We start from the raw sequence: 11461 nt of genomic DNA, 5'->3' as shown, positions 1-11461 counted from the left end.
GGAGATCATTTGATTTCAGTGTAGGGTTTTGGTTTGTATCTTCTTGATTGAAGTCAATTTACATCATAAAGTACATTTCTGATGTATACTGTACTTGAGCACTGTTTAATAAAGTGCTGGTCTAAATTAGCTCTGTCCATGGTGCTGAATCAGGAGTTACGGCTCTATTCTCAAGAGTTGTGAAATGCAACAGGGCTGACGGGGGGTAAAGGCTGTAAGACATCTGTCACATGTGCGTGCCTGCGTGCGTGCGTGCGTGAGAGAGAGAGAGAAAGAGAGAGAGGGTCATGGTCTATCTTGCAACAGTAACATTATTTACTTTATTTACGTTATTTGTCATTAATCTTCCAAGCACCATCATGTCAACCAGTCCTTTCAACCCAGTGTCAGTTATCTGAATACTTACGGCTCGCTGTCATTTGACTCCACAAAGCCTTAATGTGTGACTAAACATGATGAATGACAATATAACCAGCAAAGCAACATACTGAGAGAGAGAGAGAGGGAGAGAGAGAGAGAGAGAGAGAGAGAGAGAGAGAGAGAGAGAGAGAGAGAGAGAGAGAGAGAGAGAGAGATGAGAAACATAGTGAGAACATTATTTTCAATCTTTGATATTCAGCTTAGGAGGTGGCGTGATAACCAGAAAACACTTGAGTTCATTATTAACCCATACCAGGAAAGTTGAGTTTACTCAACTTACCAGGAAAGCTTATTACAGGTTAAGAGTTTCGGAATAGAGTTAACATTGAGTTGGGGTTCATCTGAAGGCTAGGTACTGTATGTGGTTTTTCATGTGCATGCATGAACACACACACACGCACACGCACACGCACACGCACACACGTGCGCGCGTTGGCAGCGTTGTCGTCTTGGGAGTGAGAATGCGTTAGTGGTGGAGGCTTTACTGTAAAGGAAGCCATTCGCCTACCTATTGTCTTCAGGTCCTATTCATGTTTGGCCCCTATCTCCTGTAAACAGCAATGCCCAAGCCGAACACTGTACTGCCATCCCCTCTGTATCCTACCATGTGCCAGAGTCACCAGAGGGTGTGAAAAATAAACCGCTAAACAAGGTCAGCCAGCAGCCATTCATCCCCTGCGCCCCGCATGCATGGTGTAGCCAACACATCAATCTCACTGTAAGAGGGCTGAATATAATTACAGTGGGCCAGCTCTACTGTAGCTGATAAACGAACCATGAGCACAAGGGTACTGGGCATGGAATAAGCTGCAGTAGCAGATCTCAATCTGAGACTGTAACTGAAGTAAACTGTATTCTCTAATACTGTACACATTTGATGTACGCGCCTCTTTGTTGTTTGCTAAACAGAACAGACAAGCTGCCAATAGCTTTCCAAAGGGAACTTGAATTGATCTCTATAATCTAGTGAGTCATTGGCGATTATGTTAATGTGGCAGGTGACACAATATTTGATCCAGCCAACAATGCAGTTTACTTAAATACTAATTCCTTATCGTTCCCTGGATACACTGATAAATAGATATGTTTTTCATTATATAGATAGGTCCTTTTCATTGTGGCTGACTGTGGCTCTAAGCATTTATAAAAAACTCCTGGGGCCCTGCAAAAAGACCTCAGATTCCATATTCACCTTCATTGTAATTGTTAATTGTACCAATTATTTATACAAATGTATTCATGAATTATTTCTTTGAATAGATAAATAAATAATAATAAATAATAGGCCAATACAACAATTGTGTTGACTAATTATTAACATGGCAAGACAAGTTTATTTGTAGAGCACATTTCAACAACATGGCAATTCAATGTGCTTTACATAAAACATTAAAGGACGACTTCACCCCTTTTCAACCCGTCTTCATCTAATTGGTCCTCACTAATGCTCATTATAATATGGTACCATTTTTGTTTACTCGGTCTGTGTCTCAGAGGAGGTCTGTGTACAGTTCAGAAACCTGCCTACCAGTGACATCATCGGTGGGGAATCCAAGCTAATAGACATTGCAAATGAAATCTTGCTTGAAAAGAAAAAAAATCTGCCTAACGATGATGTCACCGGTAGGCGGGTTTCTGAAGTGTCCACAGCCCTCCTATGAGACACAGACCCAGTAGAATTTATTTTTACAATTTTATCATGAGCATTAGCAAGGACCGATTATATGAAGATAGGTTGAAAATGGGTGAAGTCGTCCTTTAAGCATTAATATATCAAGACAGCAAATTAAGCAAAGTAGTTGAATAGGCACTGACAACAAATATGATTTGAAATAATAACTACAAATACCACATCACAGTTGTATGCCTCTGCCAACCACTTGCAGTTCCAGTATCCTTTTTCTTCTTTTAGGGCAAAAAAGAAGAAGTATCCTAACAGATACAATAGGGTTCCAGCAGCCTCACTGCTATACAAATATTTCACACTTCTCTTGCAGCCCACTCTTATTCAAGTCAGATATGTCATGGTCAGAAACAAACATATACACATAGTATAGTTCTTATATAGACAAGACAACAAATTGATAGCGCGCTTCCTACAAACCTTCTACGCAGGTGCCGGACATGAAGACAACCAATTATGAAGAACAGAGAAGGGAAGCCTGCACATACTGTAGCTTCATTTTGCAACCATGAAGTGGCGTTTCAAGGAGACATGCTCAGTCTGAAGATGAGTGTGTCTGCTAGGGTACCTGATTAAAAACCGCAAAAGGTTACTACAGTGTACAGACCCTCATTTTCTGTTCATAATATGAGTTATTGCATAGATCTGGAATATTTTCCACATCAAGAACCCTCTGGTCCTCTCTCCATGGTGCTGAAGCCACTGAGGTAACTATCCGTGGTCCTGAAATGTGAGGAAGGAAGGTAAACCCTCAACCTCCGGCTCTCCGTCCATGGTGCTGAGAAGGTAAGGTAAACGAGTGCTCAGAATACTAATGTTATGAATGACCTAGAATTGCAGAAAGAAGCCTGGCAGGAAAGACCAGAGAAGTACCCCCCCCCCCCCCCCCCTCCACGACACAAAGGTAGCAGGAAGGTAATTGTCATTCTCTCTAGTTAACGGGAATCCCCGCAGTCGGGTCTGCCTGCCCACAATGACATTCTGCTGGTAAATGGACTATGGAATCCTAGAAATTCGGCAGATTTTCAGTGGTCTTAATTCAGTCACACGATGAGAAGGCAAAAACTCTGAAATGTTACAGCTAAAATATCAAGACATCACCCCATCTCTCTCTCTCTCTCTCTCTCTCTCTATCATTACTCTAATTCTAGAACAATGGCTTCCATTATAACATGCTAACTTTCCAGGAATAGAAAGCCTGCAGTTTCTATTAGCTTCCCCCATCGATGATGTCACTGGTAGGCGGGTTTCTGAACTGTCCACAGTCCTACTCAGAGACACAGACCGAGTAGAAATTATTTTGCATTGGTGAGGACCAATTGTATGAAGATGGGTGAACTGTATTTATTTTTACAGTCTACTTATGTCAAGGACTCCCCCCAATTGATATGTACTTGGCCACAGACCCCCACCTGAACAATTCTGTGCCAGGTACCCTCATAAGAGAAGATTTGTGTTGTTAAATTTGTCATTTTTCTAAAGGTTTAGAAAATAGCAGATCTATCTCACATAGACGAAGTGTAAAATATGGTTAAAGTGGTTAAACAAATTTAGCTGAGCCCTCTTTGAGAACCGCTGTGAGTACATGATGTCATCTGCACCGTTGTCTCCAAAGTGACTTCCGCCCGAATGCGTCCAGTGAATTGCTTCATCGACATTGCAAGCATACGCTGCTGTTGCTCGGCAGGGTTCTGAAGTGATGAGAGGGGCCCTTACTCTACAAAGACAGATATCACTGCTGTCTGTGTTGTCTGCGTGTCCCTGAACAAAGGGGATGCTCCCTTTCTACTGACAAAGCACCTACTGTATAGCAGGCAGGGCCAGGCTCCTTTAGCCCATTAAGACTTCAGGTCGATTCTACAAGTGCTTTCTAAATCGGTAGCTCTCACACTTTCAAGATTTTTCAAAAATGTTCAAAAATAGCAGATGTACAAGCTTGCAGTGCGGCACGAAGTGACGCGCTGTGAGCTTGTACATCTGCTATTTTTGAATAGCCAACGCAAAAAAAACGAAAATGACACGATGCTTTCCCGGTTTTAATGGGTTAGTTAAGGTCAAATACAGTAATTAGATTATCTCTGGCATTTCTCCTTGAGAACCAAGCCGCTGACACACAGACATCTGCTTAGTTACAGCACGTGTGAACTTACAGTGTAATTGTGTGTGCAGTGCACGTGTCCACACATTGTTGACCCGTGGAAACACGTGCATATATTTGCATAACAGGTAGTTATGAAATATAATACTGTATTCAAAATGTTGTTTACCAGTAATAAATGGCTTGAATGAGATTCTTTAAGCTGAAGTGAACCTCCTTGTTGTTTGTTCCACCCTGCTGTGGGTAGCTTAGAATTGACTGTGAACAGCAAAACAAGACAAATCTTAGTGAATATATACTCAATTTTACAAAAACACGACTGTTGATTTTCCACTGCCTTTTGCTGCTGTCACAGATGATTCATAGACAAACGTATGGTTACATCTTGTGTTCGTGACCCTTGGAATACCTGACCAGGTCCTGATATTTACAAAAGCAACTTTTCGTTAACATTATTACAAAAATGGCCAACATGACATTGACAAACATTCTACAAAATATGCTCTGCAGGGAATCCGTGCACAGCCCCCCCACACACACACACACACACACACGAAGACTCAGTGGAAAATACCAGTGAAGAAGTTTCTTTGCTCTTTGAATTGTGTGTCTAGTTTGATTATTACATTTTCAATTATACAAGCAACATGATTTGCATGTATTAATAAGATGTTTTATGTAAAACATATTATTGACCATGCTGCACAATGGGAAGAGACATGTTTCTGGCTTACCTCACATAGTCATTTAAGCATCCAATAAGTAGCCATAACGCAGATGTGGTGTGGAATGAGGTGTAAGTTGTGTGAAATGGCAGATAACAATGAAATCATTGTGGCATAAGCAGAGGCAGATTTACGGTGTTGTTTTATGTGTCATAACTCAAGACAACCAAGACTCCAGAATCAGCTAGTTCTGAGATTAATGGCATTCTGGTCAGCCTGTAGGTTCAAGCACTGTGTGTGTGTGTGTATGTGTGTGTGTATGTGTATGTGTATGTGTATGTGTATGTGTATGTGTATGTGTATGTGTGTATGTGTGTGTGTGTGTGTGTGTGTGTGTGTGTGTGTGTGTGTGTGTGTGTGTGTGTGTGTGTGCACGTGTGTGTGTGTGTGTGTGTGTGTGTGTGTGTGTGTGTGTGTGTGTGTGTGTGTGTGTGTGTGTGCACGTGTGCTGTATGTGCGTGTGTGCTGTATGCGTGTCTGTGAGGAGAGATATCAAGAGGGAGAGAGAAGGAGATAGGGAGAGAAAGAGAGAGGGATAGGAAGAATAGAGGAAGGAGGGAGAGAGAGGTGGAGAGAGCGATGTAGGGAGAGAACGGGAGTCTTTCACTGTACGTGACGCCCATGCCTATCCCCACCTTGTCTCACCTTGGCACTGCAGTACATCCTTCCCTCCATCCCTCTTGCCACTAAATTGCTCCTAACGTCGCATCCCCAGTGACGAATTCCCGCTCCTGTAGTTATTAGATTCCCCTGCTCACCGGTTGGCTAGATAGCAATGGTCTGATTCCAGAGGTAAAATAGTGTGTGAGAGAGAGACGAGAGAGAGAGAGAGAGAGAGAGAGAGAGAGAGAGAGAGAGAGAGAGAGAGAAAAAGAGACTGGAAGAGGGGTAGGAGAATGAAATGAAGGTGGGAGCTGGGTAAAGGAAGCGATTATGAAGGAGGATAAATGAGAGAAGTATGAGGGTGGACAGGAAGAGCGAGATAGAGATGAAGGTCAGAGGAGAAGTAGAGTGAGAAAGAGAGAAGGAGCAGAAACAAGAGTATGCTTTGATGGCCACACCGTACCATACAGGAACAGGTGATGAGGATCATTCATACAGTACCATACAGGAACAGGTGATGAGGATCATTCATACAGTACCATACAGGAACAGGTGATGAGGATCATTCATACAGTACCATACAAGAACAGGTGATGAGGATCATTCATACGGTACCATACAAGAACAGGTGATGAGGATCATTCATACGGTACCATACAGGTGCAGTGGGTCATTCATACTGTAACTATAAGACAAAGAATTGGCAGCACTCCAAAGTCCTTCTGGTACTGGTAATTCGTGAAAAGGCATGGGCAAACACGGACGTGTTTTGGCGTTGTGACAAGTTGTGAGCTTGTAGATCGGCTATTTTTGGCGAAGAGATTAAGTGCAGAACGAAAAAAAGCAATCAAAGTACAGTTGTAGCTCATGCTGGAACAGGTGTTGAGGGTCATTCAATGAATCAGCCAGCGAGACAAACCCGAGTGTTTCACTTCCAACTACGAAGCAAGACGGACAAAATCAGGTGACAACGTAGGTCACAATCTTATCTACTCTGATTAATGGGTTAATGTTGCTGCATAGAAAGGGATCGGAGGAAGTGTGTGTTGGAGGTGGATTTGCATTTTACTCACTGATAAGATATAAGCCAAGTATTGGTTTGTTGTACACCACAGCTTCAACCACACATCTCAACTTCCTCTCACACTCCCGTTCACGTCCCTCTCTCCCTTGCCTCGTGTCTTTTTAAATTGTGCACACTGAGCTCTTGGCTACAACCTGCTGTCAGGGGAGAAGGTCAATGACGTTCATTAATGTGGATGTGTTTGATGGCCACAGGAGTCCTGCATTTGAATGGGCTCTGCTGTTGTAAAATCCAAACCCTTTGTGAATGGTGTTAACCACTTGAACTCTACCGTTCATATTCTGGGGGCGAACATTCTGCAAAAATAGCAGATCTACAAGCTCACAACACGTGGTGTGAACTTGTAGATCACCTATTCTTGCTGAAGATATTTGGTGCACAGGGAATCAAATTTGGGAGCAACAAAGGATATACAGTAAGGTTCAAGGGGTTAAATCATATCAGCATAAGTCTGTATGGATAAAATACATTTCAATACTTTATGTATTGTAAGTTAATACTCATATCATATGAGAAGATGCATTTGCAATCAAAATGTCCATAATTAAGCCAAACTCAAGACTTTAGAGAATAGAGGTGTCCTCGATTTTGTCCTCTTTCGATATATTGAGTTCCTTCTGCAGTGAGGTCGCTTGTGGTTTCAGCGTGCTGTGGCTTCATCAGCCATCTACATTATGCCATGTACTGTATGTGCTGTCATATTAGTGCATGTCTTTTCTCAGTGTGCTTGGCCACCCTATGTATTTCTTTAGCAGGCTCTGAAAAGGGGGTACTCGTATTCTGGCAAAACATTTGCATAGTGTTTTTATTTTTCAAAAGGTACCTGCACTGGTTCACTGATGTTGCTCTTGCAGCGTCACTCTGGGCACACTCTAACCGTAGAGTAACATTGAAAGACAAATTTGAGTCGATCTTCTGGAAAACTCATTGTGTATGTTTAAGCCCTTGCCCGTGAATGGAGCTTTACTAGTGTGCCGTAGACTGGATGAATGAAAGTCTGAAGCCACGGCTGGCTGTCCTCCCAGAGGCTGACTGATGAATTATGGAGGCCTGCTTGTCTCTGTTTACCCAGACAAACGTGCCCTTGCTCAATTCATTCAAGATTGTGTGTGCGCGCGCGTGCGTGTGCGTGTGTGTGTGTGCGCACAAGTGTGCAGTATGTGTATGAGCGTGCGTGTGTGAGGGAGAGAGAGAGACAGAAAGCTAAGGCTGAAAAATGCAGCTCAATGATGTCACCAGACATCAGACGAGTATTGATTTTCTCCCTGTACATTGACACAAACACACATCTACATGTACAAGCGTACACTATATACACACACTATGCCCTTAAATAAACTCTGTGTGTGTGTGTGTGTGTGTGTGTGTGTGTGTGTGTGTGTGTACATTTTCGCTCAATGTCTACAACCATTCCTGTCATATTTGAACAAATTACTCCCAGAGAGGACACAGGTGTGATACACGTATACTTAGCACATATTCATGTGTGCTACATTTTAGTTCCTGTAGTGTATAAAATATTAGACCACATATGTCCTTTTACATGTTAATTCTGAATACTCACCGCATTGACTGAATACTTAAAACCCCTGCATTTCATTGTATTTATTTATTTATTTTACCTGAAATAGTTGTCTGTAATATTGTAATCAATGAAGCAGAACGCAACACTGTCTTGCAAAGAATTATTGTTTATTATAAACTTCACATCCTTCGGATACATGATAAGTATATTAATTATTAAAGGACCACTTCACCACATTTCAACCTATCTTCGTCCATATTAAAATGGGTAATAACTATGCTCCACTTGATATTCCCAAGCTTAGATGTTCATGAGTGTGGGTCGGAAAACTAGGGCAAAATGCAAAAATCCAGGACAAGTACCTGTTTTGCATTTGTTTTCTTTTCATATTTTAAGACCAGTGCTTTGGGATTCTGCTTCTCTCTCAAATTTGTCCCCATGCCCCGCCGCTGGATCTCATAAAGCCAGTCATTCACTGTGACAGCCGACTTTTTGCCAGTAATGTGTTTTGCCTGAAATGGTAAATGGGCTGCATTTATTTAGCCTTTCTAGTCTTTGCTAACATTCAAAGCGCTTAACAATGTACTTCACATTCACCCATTCACACACACATTCACACACCGATGGTGGAAGAAAGCATGCAAGGCACCAACTTCCGCTTCGAAGATGGTGTTGCATTTATCTGTGTAAGCAAGTAACCTCAGCTAGATAGAGTGTAATTACATTACATGTCTGTCCACCATCTACCGTCCACCCAAAAGGCAAGGATATAAAAAAAAAAATTAAAAGTAGGCCGCCACCAAGACTTCAGGGAAAAGTCTGCATCTCCGCAACCAGTCGATGAGTTAGTGGAGTCAACCGGGGAGAACTTAAGTTCCATGCCACAGAAAGACACATCTCTCTTGCCAGGGCTGGAGGGCTGGAGTGAGAACCCCACAACTGAAAGAACGCACTTCTCCACCAGGCCGAAAGCTGGCCATGGAGGTCCAAGTTAGCACAATATTAGCTGTTTGTATATGAATATTGTGAAATAATTTCTCTCCAATAATATAGTCTCAATGCATTTCAGGACAGTGACGTCCGAAAATGTATATCTATGACATGTTACTGACTCGTGCTCGTCCGACGGGATCCTAGGACAAAATCATTTGAAATGGGAGTCCATTGCCTAATGATCATCAATTTGTGACATGAAAAGGTTTGAAAACCACTAGAAGACTCTAGACACTATTCTGTCAACAATGATGCTCTGCTGTGCTGCAGGGGAGTGGAAACATGCCAATCAACTATGATCAGCCAGAGTCAGTCCTGTCAGTTGGCTGGTGGAACAAAGCAGTTGAGCCATCTGTGGCAGACAGAGTGACAGCTCAAAAAAACCACAAGGCCTTGGGTCAGGACCACTCAGGAGGTGAACGGTCATTTTCTAGGAATTGTCTGCCCAATGTTCAATTCAATTACTAGGAGGATTAAGTGCAGAACATACTTCTAAGACATAACATGCACACAAGGTATAGTTTAGAGTAGACTTCTTATTAATCATGTATATTCATTATTTCTATCGATCTAGTATCAATAAGTATCTATCCACACACACACACACACACACACACACACACGGGGCATTATCTCTCAGCCCTACTGTGGCAGACCTGGAGAGAACACAGGTGAGCAATATCAGGAATTAAGATAGCCTTTTAGAGTCTGACTGCTCTGATGAAACTTTTTTTGAACACCTGCTTTGTGTTCAATTATACAAAGTTATACCAGCTACTAGGTTTAATTTACAGGAGAAATGAGTTGGGACCAACTCAATTCACAATGAGATTTTTATTCAAGTCTCAACTAAATACTAATACTACTAAACACTGTTTTTTGCAAATGTCTGCTGCAGCTACATGGACTGGGAGGACCATTTAATCTGTTAACCCATTGAGACCTACATATTCTACAAATGCCTTCTTAATCAGTAGTTATCAAACTTTCATAATTCAAAATGATTCACTTTAAGAATTTTCAAAAATGTTCAAAAATAGCAGATGTACAAGCTTGTATATCTGCTATTTTTGACTAGCCAACACGAAAATCTAAAATGACACGGATGCTTTCCCGGTTTTAAGTAGGAGATCTAACCAGTCCTTTAAAAGACGGTAAGGGTGTAAGAGAGAGGAGACCCAGAAAGGAGATTGGAATGACTGACTGTGATCTCTGGATTTATTGCTCTGCTTGTATTTCCCGCTCAGTACCGACCGCGCCTGGACAACAGACAAAGTGGAATCCTAGGGATTGGACTTGCCACGGCTTTGGGACACGGATGAACAGATTTGTACACTTGACATTCCCCTTGTGCCCACTTGTATTCACCTCTGCCCTCCCAGATTGTCTCCCTCTCCACAAGCCTAGAGTCAGAGGTCCAGTAGGCCCAGGCCTTGCAGCCAAAGCAATCCCCACAAGCCCTTTCCCCTGCTGCACGGTGCACCTTCAATTAAAAAAACATAGTTGCTTTGCTGCTTTGCACCTCAACATACTGTCTCCCTTTTATTCTCCATGGCCAGGTGCCACAATATATATACAGTACATGTGTTAGACTCAACACTCAAGTACTGTACTTAAGTACACTTTTGAGGTATTTACTATTTTTTACTTTACTGGAGAATTCAACATATCTGCTTTCAAATGATTTTATACATTTTGAAAACATGAAATGGAATATTTCTGCATGATGGGTACTTTTACTTTTTGTACTTACAGTACATTTTGAAACCAATACTTTCTGTACTTTTACTCAAGTAAATTCTGAATACCAGACTTGTACTTGTAAACAGAGTATTTCTGCATTGTAGTATTGATACTTTTACTTAAGTAAAGAATGCGAGGACTGTATGCGATATGCCAACACTTGTTTCTAGGGGCTTCTGGGCATTTGAGTAGTCCATGCATAATATTTACTACTTAGTCAGCTGTCAGACTAGGTATGGTTTGTGCCTACCGGTTTACTGGTCATCATGGCGTACTGATCCGATGTCGGTCTGACTCTCAGGCAGGTTCTCTCTTCCTCATCCAAAGCTCCTTAGCAATTAATTGCATTTGTCAGGCCGACAGACAGGCACGCATTATCTCTGGAGAACATGCATGATTCAGACTTTTCATATTCCAGTCCGATTGTCTATGATTGCCTTCCAGGTGGGGCCCGTTTTACAAAAACTAGCAAAAATAATGAATGCAGTTCATGTTCTGTATCTACAACTATTTATTCCATGTATGTTCCATAGACATTAATTAATAATAGCCTATGCCTAGTACAGTACAACAATGACTGTGATTT

The sequence above is a fragment of the Gymnoscopelus microlampas genome, assembly GCF_963454915.1.
Source record: "Gymnoscopelus microlampas genome assembly, chromosome: 21".
Lineage (NCBI taxonomy): Eukaryota > Metazoa > Chordata > Actinopteri > Myctophiformes > Myctophidae > Gymnoscopelus > Gymnoscopelus microlampas.
Note: the sequence above shows the minus strand (reverse complement) of the source record.